Raw genomic sequence first — 13,189 nt, forward strand, 5'->3', positions numbered from 1 at the left:
TCCTTTAATGTTATACCAAGTATGTAAGTAGCACAGTTTTCAGCCCTAAGGCAGTTTTTTGGGCGCAACGTATGAATGTTTTTCGAAATTTAAACATTTGAAACGTGACAGTTTACTTTTTAATCGCCTCTTAGCCGAACCTTTGTTAAACGCCAAAACTTCATTGTTAATCAAATAGGCAACTAGTTTAAACAATGAACAATAAAACATTGAACAACAATGGCAGCAACGTTATTCAAGAAAATTAAAAAAAGAAAAACATATGTTTCCAATTACACACGCATAATTTGTTAATGCCAAACAACACCACACACCCAATACAATGGCTGTTCAATTTTTAGAAAAACACTTCCTGGGAAATCTGTTCGAGACCAACCGCTTCAAAACTCAATCGAACTGAACAGAACTGAAGTGAAGCAACAACTGAACGAACCGAGCGATTTCAAAATCGCGAATAGCCAGCGTATAACGGATATCCAGTCAGCTGAGAGCCACTTCTGAAGAGCGGAGAGAGAGAGAGAGAAAAGCTGTCGCATCCTGAGCTTTCAAGGCTGAGAATGGCAAAAAGGAAGTTGAACGCAAACGAAAATAAAATGCTTGACAACAAAAACAAAAAAAAAACGCAAGAAACTAGCCAAAGGGAAAAACATGAAGAGAAAAAAATATTTTCGGAAAACCTAAAGCTTTTCCCGCTCTCCGGGCGCCTGCGCGAAAGAGAGAGCATGAGCGGGAGAGAGTTAGAGTGAAAGAGAGAAGTAGTAGCCTGCTTATGTTTCACACGTTATGCTCCTTATGCTCATGTTGTTGTTTTTGTCTGTCGATATCCTACCAGGAAGTCCATCTATTTTTATATCATTTCCAATTGCTTTTATCGTTTTAAAAATTTCTAAAGAAATACTTGCTTAGATTTAAAAATAAACTTTCTTATTTAGTAATAATAATCAAAGAATTGATAATTAAAACGATATTTTGTTAGAAAGTTCAATCAAAATTAACTGATTTATTCCAATTGAGCTTTTCTGTTAGAAAATTTGCAATATCCACTGCAAGGGTATCATTGAGTTAACCTACAGAAAATATCCTTTTTGGGCGTTGTTGGTGTTGTTGCTGGCTCTTCTGTGGCCATTGTTGCACACCTGAGATTTAGCGAGGACACCGCCGAGGACGAGGACGCTTTCGTGGCTTTTCGCTTCTGGCTGTTCTCGTGTGCCAGCTGATTTGTATTTTAGATTTGTATTTATTTATTAGGCAAGAGAACTACTCTTTACATTGGGCTTATAAAAATGGCAAAAAGATAAGTTTTGCCGAAATCTAACTTTAGGAGCTTCGTTGTGTATGGATCATTAAACTTTATGGACCAGTATTCCAACCAGATGGCCGGAAAAAGTGCATTGCTGCATGGACTTTCCCAAACAAAATCATATCAGATGTCACGATGTAATTTGGAGTATTTCTATAGAATATCCTTTCTGACATCCTAGACTTAAAAATACCGCTCTACCGAAAAACGAGTATTATTATATTTTGTAATTTAATCGAAATCAAGCAATTTACCATTATAAGTACGCAAAGGACGAAAACCTGTTTCGTTTGGACTTTTTCGTACATTCAGTGAACTTTATATTCACCATCGCTACTTATCGTAAGCTTGATATTTACCTTATTCGCCACAGCGCAGCAACGACAGCTAAAATAAGAGCAACAGCCACGGCAAGAAAATGGAAAATTGCGAAAGGGAAAAGCTGGTGAAACACTAGGCATGGCAAAAAAAAAAAAAAAAACAAAACCAAGGAACGCACTTAGAAATGACAGCCCAGCTTTATGCTAATGTTTGCCATTGCTTTAAGTACTTATTCAGCTGGCGAGCTAGTCAGTTAGTTACTCAGTCAGTTAGTCAGTCAGTTAGTCAGTCAGTCAGTCAGTCAGTCAGTCAATCAGTCAGTTAGTCAGTCAGTCAGTCAGTTAGTCAGTCAATCTGTCAGTTGGGTCAGTCATTTGGGTAATTTTTTTGGCATGCAGATCGAGTGTTTTTCTTTCTTTTCTTAATTTTTTTTTTTTGTTTTGTGGGTTGGCTTTATTTTCGAATAAAAATAAAAACAGCTTTCGTCGGAAATTGGTGAGCTCACACATGTCCAAGTTTTCCAAGTATTTTGTTATGTTTCGTGTCCATTTCCATCAATTCCACTTGCAGGTTAATAAAGCAATAATATTGACCTTCGTATCGCTTGGCAACATTTAGTATCGAGTTTCTGGGTCCCTCTTAAAATAAATCAATCAAAACGTATGTAAATTAATTGTAATTTCGTTTAAATTGCCATCGAGGATTTTCCACTGCCTTCGCATGTTTTTCACATTAAATTTGGCAAGTTGGCCTGTTGTTGTTAAATGAATATGTTCATTCTTTTTTATACATTGCGCATATCCCAACCCTGTGATATCTGCTTATAAAGCCAATGAACTCAACACTCGAACAGTCTATTAAAGGCGATAATGGTCGAAGCCCATGAAAATGAGTGTTATTCGGCAATAAGGCAGTAGCGTCAAATAAGTCAAATAAGAAAATTGTGATCCCGCCGTAAACTCGGTCGTCGTGTTAATTACATGAACTCAAGCATTGCGCCACCATTTTCATCCCCATCTCCATTTCCCAAAACGGCCCAATTTCCCATTTTCCATACCCCCGGCGCAAACATTTTTGGATGCCTCGTGACAGAACCTAACGACAGAAATCGACAACCATTGCGCGACCCAACATGCAAATCAAATTATTTTGGCATATAAAACGCTTATTAACAGATTATATGCTCACTCAATATTATTAACTGACTGACTGAGTCGCTTGAATGGCAGTCGTTTGCCCTCCCCCACCCGACACCACCACCAAATACATTTATATATTGCGAAAGTGGGCGGCATTTTTCCTTTGTTTTTCGTCTTGGATTTTAATACCCTTTGATGGTATCGAAAGGCGCAATGAGTGCTAAGCACTTTGGCTCGCTTATTTATATTTATGGCCGATAACAGCCGACAAGTGTCGACTTGGCCATCAGCAAACAGACAAACGGATTTCAATATTTGTTAGCGTCTTTATCAATATCTGAACGATACAACGGCACTAGGGTGTCGCAGGTCTTGGGCTTCGATCGAATGCCCTCGCTTCAACCCCATTCGATTGAGTAATAATAATATTCAAGGTATTGGAAATATTTGAAAAATATATACACGTTTATTTGCTCTACGCTTGCAGCGAGTATTTCAATTGGATTATATTTAATACCCAAACAAAAAAAAAAGTACTATCAATTCAAAAGTATTACATTTAGTTAGCTGATTGAACGTTTGTATAAATTTGCATGCCTTGTTTTTTAGCTTTTATACAATAAGCAAATCATATTTTGCAGTGATTTTTTTCTATTTTATCTTATTTGTTTTTTGATTTCAAATTAGATATTTAATTTGTAGATCATTTTCCGCGGCGTCTTTAGTACTATCTAGAAATATCTTGCATCTTCAACTTAGTTTGCTGTTTCCTTGTGTCATCGTCTTTTTATGCAGTTTTTTTCTATTTTTTTAACGTCTGGCAAACTTTTTCATCACATTTACTCAAGGCCCCCCATTCAGGTGTATTATTCAATAGTTTTCTTTGAAATCATCCTGACAACGGCTTGCAGTTGCTGTTTAGTTAAGAAAAGTATGACACCATTAAAGATTAAATTTAAATTATTTTTTGACACGCACGACAGACTTAAAAATGGCAAAATATTAAAGCTATGAAACCTTAATAAAGTGAATTTTTATTTCCAATTGGTGTTTGCCACTTGAATTTATTATTTAAGATAATTGGCCAATGCCAGGCAAATTTAAATTTGATGAACGACCGGCTGGTTATAATACTAATAATAATATTAATAATGATTATGATAATAATAATAATAATCATCATTGGATATCCTGGATATCCCGCCTTGTCCATCAGGCATTTCATTTGCAGACAGCCACGCAAAACAAACCTAATTACACTTTACTTTCACTTTCTCTGCCAGCAACAGGAGAAAGTCCAGAGGGGGGTGGGGGTCTTGGGGTGAAAGCAGGAGAAAGGACGATGCTAGGGACTTTGGTGAGAAAAACTTCAAAAGCTTCTGGTCAAAGCAAAGTTTGTCCGCCTTGGCATATTTTGCGTAATATACATTTTGCTGCCGCTCGATGTATAATATTCCTTGGCCTTTGGCCAATTTGAAGAGCCAATAAAACCGTTTAAAGCGTTGTCACAGAATCATCTTTCATTTTTGTTTTTTGTTTTTTGTTTATTTTTTTTGGCAAACAAACAATGGGAAAAATAAAGAAATGCAGATGAGAGCCGGCATTGGCATTTATTGTTCATTTGACAACATAATGAACATTCTGATATGCAAATAAGTGTGTGCGAGAAAGTGTTATAACGCGTTCTTCAAGCGCTTATTTGTGTGTTTTATATTTAAATAATAAATGGGCAGCAACTTCCACACCCCCCTCCCCGTGCTCCATTAGAGGCGCTCATAAGTAGGCAATGATTTTTGCACAGCTGCCCCCAACCAACCACCAGCCAAACCCCCACCCACCCACAAGAAGCCACCCCAAAAAACGAAGGGCCGTAATGAGCGTGTCATTTAGCGTAATTTCACTTGATTGTTATGGCATTACAACAATGCCCCAAGTACAATACACACGCACAACAAAAGACGACGGAGGAGTGTGTAAGTTTATCTTATCATCGCAGGCTCCGCTCTTGGAAAATTCCAACATTTTTCGAGGGCGGCAAATGCGGGGTGCATATGCATAAATTATGAATGGCTAGACCAAGGCATTTTGTATGCTAAAATACCAGGTATTTAAAAATAGAATCTATCAAATAAAAATAGAAAATAATTACTTTCAATTTATTTATAAATACTCAACGCCCATGCGAAAACTTATTATTATTTTGACATTTTATTATCAATATTGTTACGAAAGCAATAAGCAAATATTTATATTATTGTTTCTTAATTTACTTGCAGCAAGTCATTGGCCAAAGTTCATGAATACATTTGTATTTAATTTTATCCAATGAGGCAGGATTTTCGTTTTCAAATACGAGTATATCTATAATTTATATACACAAACCAAAGTTAATGTGTTTGCCATAAAATGCACATCCGAATATTTTATGCAGATATGCCAATTCGATTCAAATTTAATAACCAATCGATAATAATGAGATATACTTAAGGAGATACTTTATATATATATTTTTTTTATTCGCTATTCGTATGATACTTTTGTTTTCTTCTGGTGCAGAGTAGACAGAATTTTGTGCTTAATTCGCATTGAAATATATGTGGCTCCATTATGATTGACTAATTTAGTTGAGTGTCTTACTGGTGCATCTGTGTGTCCACATTCAGTTTGATGATGTTATATCGTATGTTAGCCAGTTGTTTTGTTTATTTTTCCAATTCGTTAATTTGCTGCTGCTGTTTCGTATTGTCACCAAATTAATTGGCTGCTCCTGGTGTCCTGCTCGTGTCCTTCTTGCTGTTCGTCTAAGTGAGTATTCCACTGGCAGAGCTCACACAGCACACGCACACCATCGCACACCATGGAACACTGAGGCACTCACACACTCTCGTGTACACCGATAGGCGTACATGTGACCCGTATTAAGCCATCAATGGGATACAAGCAATTTCGTTTAATTAAAACATGCCAATACACACACACTGCCGTCCAAAGATTATGACGACGGGACTTTGGCAATGGCCAGCCAAAAACGGCATCTCGATCGAAAAGGAACATATAGAAGAGTTGAGTTAAGGAGGCCAGTGTGGCAAATGCACACTAAAATTTTATGCACGATTTGCAGCAAATTGAGCATCTCTTGGCTGCCGAGGAAACGAAAACAGGACCTCAAGCATCACTAGAAAACGAAACTGAAGGGATAAATCGACAGTGACAGCTTTTTCCCGCTCTCATTAGAGTCAATATGGGATTTTCCTAACAACGAATTGAACTTCTCATAATATGTTCATGATTTATTTTATTAGTCTTATTTGCAATTGATTCGTGCGACAGTAATTTCTAATCGCGAACTATTTGGTAAGTAATTAGTACGAGTACGAGTAACGGGTATAAAAACAGCTCAAAAGTGTGAAAAGGCAAAAGCTTCACGCACTAAACATAAAAAACAAGAGCATACCCAGCCTGCCATTATGACAATTTAATCGAGCGGAAATAAAGTTCTTAAGCATCATAAACAAGATTTAATGTGACAAAAAGGCAAATCACAGTTGGCAGACGAAAAACGAAACGCGAAACGCATTTCGAGGGGGTGGCAGAAAATGTCAAATGGCATTTGCCCCAAAGGGCGCCAAAAAAGAAACAAAAACAAAAACAAAAAAAAAACAACCCCTGCCCAAACAAGACAAAAACCTTCCCTTTTTCGAGCCCCAACCTATCACGAAATGACGCGGTCTAGTTACAACTTGAAGCGTTTCCCTTTGGATTATGAAACCGTAAAAAAAATCGCCGTAATCTTCATTGACTGGATTCCCTTGCACAGGTATACCCGTATAAACATACGTACATACGTGTGTTTGTACGCATGGTTGTGCGAGAATATGTATATTTGGCAAATACTTAACACATTCTACGCCTGCAAGGGGCGTTCTTTGTCAAATATATGTACATATATATATAAGTACATCAAATAAAAAGGGGTATATCACTTCAAATTAGCCCGCAAAGATGCGGCAACAGTGAGGGTGATTCCTGCGATTCAGGATATTGTTTGTTATATTTCCAAATTGATCACGCGAATGAGACCCTTTTTCGCTTTGGAAATATTTATTTTACTACCCTGCCATTTACGTCCTTTAACTGTGTCTCTTTATATGAGAAGAGAATAACTTAATTTTAAATTGGGTAAATAATGCTTTCAGTACAACTTAATTCGAAAAAAAAAAACTAAATATTTAACACTTAATAACTTAAGCATATATAAGTATATTTAAGTATAATTTACGTACTTTGTCTTTACTTTCTTGCTGATAAAATTCATGCGCTAAAATCCGATTAAGAGGTACAACCTATGCCTATTCGATTTACCATGCCCTCGCCGGAGTTAGCCAAGTGTTTTGTGGTCGACACCTTTCCGGTTCATCCCAAATATTTGCGCTGCCAATGTCAATAAGGCGGTGAAGAAAACAAGTGGGCGGCAAAGAGAGCAAACGAGGAAAACTGCGGAAAATGTGGAAATTGTGGCAAGATGAATGCCTTGGATGGCCGACACGCTGGGGCGTTTGGCAATTAGAGCGACTCCATTTTCCAGCTGAAATTTAGACCCAACATTCTTTTTTTTTTTTTGCCCAATATCAACCGGCAATTAATCAAAGGCAATCAAACGACAACTGCTAACATTACGCAATGTCTCGTCGCGGCGACAAGTAGCCATCTAAATAGTGTCATCAATAAATGTCCCACCCAAGTCGGGCACTCCATCAAACGTGCTATCAACTATCAACGGTAGCAAAAGATCTATGTATGTACACACATATGTAAGTATATAAAATAAAAAAATATATATATATATATATATTAATGTGCCGATATTGAGGGCGCAAAATACTGGGCAAAAAGAAGTAAATAAGACTTTAGAGTAAAGGAAGAGTGTAGGCAGTGTCAATCATGTCAATTGTCAATCGGCTTATCGCAAATGCAATCAAATCGAAATCGAGCAAAATACAAAACTTAAGGCGGAGAGGTCTTATCGCCGATAAATCAATCAAATCAAATCAAAGTCAATAATGGCAAATAACAATTAAGCTCAAGTTGACTTAATGAGCTGGGAAAATAACAAAAAACAAAAGCGGCAAGCAGATGCTAAATCGAAAATATATAATAAAATAATAAAATATTAAGATTTCCCAATCAATTTTTTTACAACATTTTAAACGACAGTTTAAAATTATATATTTGTTTACCCAATAAAACGCCACTAAAAATGCAAAAATATTAAAATTAATCAATTCTTCTATCCACTAATTAACTTTTTACCCACTTCAATTTGAAATGCCAGCTTAGATTATATTTACTTGGAATTTTGCAAAGTCGAATGAAAACGTTCAAGAGGTAAACATGTTACACTTCTGAATTATATGCAATATTTATCAAAGAGCATTTCAATTAAATGCTCGGCCTGAGCGAAGGCAAATACAAATTGATGTGTAGCATAATTAGAGATTGTAAATTAAATTGATGGCAATGTCGGACAATTAACAAGTCAGTTGAGTGATGTTGATTCAGCGCAAATCGTTTGGGGTGTAAAAATACGCGACCCACTCCTATTTTTACCCTGTCCCTCTCTTTCTCTCGATCTCTCCCTCTCTCTCTCTCTCTCTCTCTCTCTAATCGATGGCAATTAGACGGGGCTGGCTTAAATCGCTTATTTGCATATGATTGATAGGCATCGATATGCGGAGTAGGGAGCGGGGATGGGTAAGGTGGGGCTGGAAAAGGGATGGTGCGGGAAATAAACCCATGGAGCTGAAAAAAATGAAGACATTTACATGACAACATTGTTGCTCGTCACTGTCCCATTTGTCAGTGTGCCATTGTGTGTGTGAGCGACTGTGAGTGTGTGCGAGTGTATGTGTCTGTGTATTTGCATTTGTACCGCTGACAGTGCCTAAGCGGCCATTTTATCATGTCTTCCTTTCAACACACACTCACACACACTCGCTCACTCACACCCTCACATATGTGGCAGTTTTATATGACAAATGATTGGTGACACATCGTGTCTTTCCCCCCCCCCCTCTCACACAACTTTCTCCCATTTCCACATTTTCCATTTCTCCGCACTGTTGCTCACACGCCCAAAAGCACACAACATCAAACCATACGACGAGTTGCAGATTTAAACAGATATCGGATTAGTGACCAAATGGCAAGGATAAAAAGTTGAAATGTGTAGCAATGGGTAAGGTAATGGGGAAAGTTGTTAGATTATGCACCATTTATTATTGCCCAAAGGGTAGAAACAATAATTATTTGAGTAGTGCAAACATACAAACAGATTTTGAGTAAGTTTTGTATTTAATATTACCCATTTATGGCCATTGCTAATAATAAAAACTTATTGTTGAACAATAGCACCTTTGGCCATTAAAACTGTTTTTTGAAACATAAATCGCAGCAATTTATTTATTTGCCCATAAGCAAAAAATACAAAAAAAAAATAGCCTTGAATGATTCTGACACATTAATTAATCGTATTTTATGTGTCTCAAAGAAACTGCATTGCCACACTTGAATCTGCATATTCATATGTATGTATTCGATGTCATCTGAAGTAGGAAAAAAAAGTGGCTCAAAAGCAATTGCATTTCGCATATAACTTGCAATTTCTTTAGTTTCTCACATCACTTGCAGCTTGGCACCGGAAACGGAAAAACAGGGAAGATGCATGCGAAGGAAGCTTTTATATTTCCATATCCTGTGCGCGCACCTTTGACTTTTTGTGCTGTTAGTGTCACTTGCCAGGACACCAAACGAATGCTGCACTTCACCTATGGGTCACTTGCATTTTTATTTCTCTCTTTCATTGCCATTTTTTTTTTTAAATTTTTGATCTGCCTTTTGCCTGAAATGATATTGCTGCACAGCACAGATACTGCCTACTATTGCAACTTTAAAGGCGGCTTAATTAAGTTAGCCGGCGGAAATTATTGAATTTTACATGAGTGCATTTTCGATTTCATTAAATGGAGGAGGAAAGGCCAGATACGCATTGCGACAAAAATAAAATCGATGTGGGCCGCGGAAAGATGCCATAATTGAATGCCGTTGAACTTTTAGTGCAGTTCCGTAAGGATTTGCCAGGATCTGGCCATCAGTATAGTTGTGCCATCTTAAACAGATCTATATAAATATAACAAATACTTCAGAGCATTTATTTTATAATCTCCATACGCTTTTCTAAAATTGCGTCTTAATATTTGGCGATATTAAGGTTGTGACCTGGCTACATTTTAGTACTCACTGTTGAAAACATTCCTAAGCCTAGAACCACGAATAATCTGTTAATGGACGCGGTCGTGGCCACAGAAAAATCGCATTTCCCGATTTTAGCCCCCGATCCAAATGCACTGAATCGCCCTATCGGCATCTTAACCAAATGGAAGCGGAATTCATCAGCGAACGACTGCCGATGTCCGGGATTCAAATCTCTTTCAAATTCCAACTGCGGAATGCGGCATGCTAATCCGTGGGGCGAACTTTGCCAGGTTGCCGACCATGATTCTGGAATCCATAACGTGGAGATACAGGGAAAATTTGCAAAGGAGATTTACGGGCGACGGAAAATGCGAAGAGCTGCGCGTGAAACATAACTGGGCAAATCGTAAAATATTCCTGCTGCATTCAAAAAAAATATAGTGAAAAAGTATGAAAGTATGCAACGATGATGATCCACTGAGTTAACCATTATAAAAATTACTTTTCTACACTTTTATGGGTGATTTGAAGACCCTCTTCTCTATTTTACAACACAGCAAATAGAATAGATTGCAGCCGTGCAATGCGATAGCAAGCGGAGTCAACAAGTCAAGTTGCAAGGACCTCCAATTAGAAATAGTTATTTCGCCTGCGTACGCGTGTGTGTTTGTGTGCGCATATGTGTAAAGGGATTGTGTGAAATTTAGCACGCCACACAAACACACAGGGAGATACCGATTTATGCCTGGCCGTTAGCAAGGAGCCAAAGGAGCGAAAAGGAGAAAGGTGCAACAGTTTCACCTTTGCGCCATATTTATGTTTGCCACCACACACACACACACCCACACACACACAAACAAGTGGTGCGCGCGAAAGAGATAGGTGGAGCAGGTGCGAAAGAGAGAGGGCCAACCCTGGGACGCGGTGACGTTGCTTTTGACCTAGTAAAATGCAACAGCGTTCAAGTCAAAGTGCAATGTTGTTGGTGGCCGTAACAAATGCAATCCTCACCGCCATCTGCACCACCCACAGTCAACCACCCAAACCACCATATTTATACACACACACACACTCGTACACTCGCACGCACACACACACAGTGGTTGCAAATGACAGCAAATGCATAAAGCAGACAAAGGGAATTCCCTCTCTTTCTCCGTTTGACATGCATAATGTGACTAAGGACTTGCCAAAATCAGGTTAAGTGAAAACGGGAAAAAACTTCAACTTAAAGGTGATAAAAAGTGGTCAGGAAAGTAAGCGACAACACACAAAATTACATAAATATTTCAGGGAAAAACTCTGGCAACTATTTTGAGAAACCAATTTCTTTTTGAATTGATGAAATATTTCCCCCTGAACTGAATAGTTAAGTTCATTACATATTATAAAATGTTTTAGCGAGATTGGCTTCAAAGTATCTCATTCAATATTAACCACAGGTGTTCATCACACTGTGTTTTCTTTTTAAATTCAAAATAAGTGTGTCAAGAAGAAAGGTTAAGACGCATTAATTATTTACTTTCGCCAAAGACTGAGGGGAGATGAAAAAAGAAAGTAAATTACCTTCGGTAATTTTTCATGAGCCACAAATTATCTGCTCAACTAAAACAACTAAATTATTTACTCACTTTTATTGTTTTATTACTTTGATATTATGAAAAGTGTGACTTTCTAGTGGCCAATTAATTGGATGAACCATTCCAGTATGGTCTGCTATTTTCGTTAGGATTTTCGCCACTGTTTTCTTCGCTTCTCATTTTGTGAGTCGCGTGCGGCGTGGCAGCCATCTTCAATGTGGCACTAACTAACTAGTTAGACACTAACAGCTGCCATTGTTGCCGGGCCTGGTGAAGCACATGCAAATTTAAAAATGCATTACATGTGAGTGTTTCCAGTGGGGCTGGGGGCGTGTGTGTTGTGAGGTCAGAGGTCAGATAGTTGCAATATATACACAAGACTCGCAGCGAAAGTGAGGAAGGAGCCTGGGAAAAAAAATGAAGCACACATGAGGGTAAGCGAGAAGAAAAACAACAAGGCCACTTTCTGTGTGTCTTCATGGGTCAGGCAAATAAAAAGGGTTTTCACGTGTATGTATGTCAGCATGTCTGCATGTGTGTGTGTGTGTGTGTGTTTGTGCGGAAAAGTGCCGGAAAAGCGGGAAAAATGGGAAGAGACGGCCGAAATCAACCCTGACACAATGCAATGAACTTTAAACCCCACACAAATGTTTGACTTGGCCAAATGTTTACCCATGTCAAAGCCAAACGAAACCAAAACAACAAAATATTATTCATTATGAAAATGTCCGAAAACGACAAAAAAAAAAAAACACATACTGCTTGTGAGCCAACAATTTCACCAGTGGCATACAAAGGGGAAATCCCTCCGAAAACTTTCTATATAAACGAAAACCCTGCCAAGAGTAGAAAATTAATTGACGAAATTTCTGGATGACAACAAATGAAATGCAAAAAGCACAATTCGGCCACAAAAAATTCCAACACTAAACAATTTTCTATTAAAATGGTATAAAAATATAGAAAAAGGCATACATACATACATATTCTTTTCATAATAATAAACATTTTTAATACAAACCAAGGTTAAAGGCGGCATTCTCTGTAAAAATGTTGTCACTTCAATTTAGTAAAATTTGTTAAATTTTCCATGGGCAAACAAGGAAGCAATTATGTTTATGCAAAACCGGTTTTTTGTTCACACAAGAGCACTTTTATTTAACGATTTTAGATGAATATTTTTTTTTTTTTTTTTGTAGTCAAAATTCGCTGTCAAAACCACAACAAAGCACATCTTTGATAACATAAACTCAATTAACACAAACATAGGCACCAGACACACACATAAGCACATACACACACACACATTCGCCATCGAGCATTTGTGAGTAGATGAACACCACAGGAGACACCGGAAAAAGAGAGCCCGTGGAAAATGCTCGCATACTGCGGGAAGCATTGTCGATAAGGAGCAGCAAAACACGAGAGTGTGAAAAATGGACAACAGACTCAACCGACGCGGGCGATCTTCAGGAGAAACCCGGAAAGCCGTACAAAATTGTTCCCAGTGACAAGTGCATAAGCATATCATATGGGTAGGCGGGTAGGTCGCAACCCAGATAGTCGAGGTCGTGGCAGTCAACGGATTTCTCCGTGGA

The 13,189-nt window shown here is 37.9% G+C and overlaps 1 protein-coding gene across 3 annotated transcripts in view; it reads right to left on the reverse strand.

Annotated features, from left to right (window-relative positions):
* Pde9 (Phosphodiesterase 9) overlaps window positions 1-13,189 on the reverse strand; it is a 111,765-nt gene that overhangs the window by 83,558 nt on the left and 15,018 nt on the right. The window lies entirely within an intron of this gene.

This window comes from Drosophila melanogaster, chromosome X, assembly GCF_000001215.4.
Source record: "Drosophila melanogaster chromosome X".
In the NCBI taxonomy this organism is placed as follows: Eukaryota; Metazoa; Arthropoda; class Insecta; order Diptera; family Drosophilidae; genus Drosophila; species Drosophila melanogaster.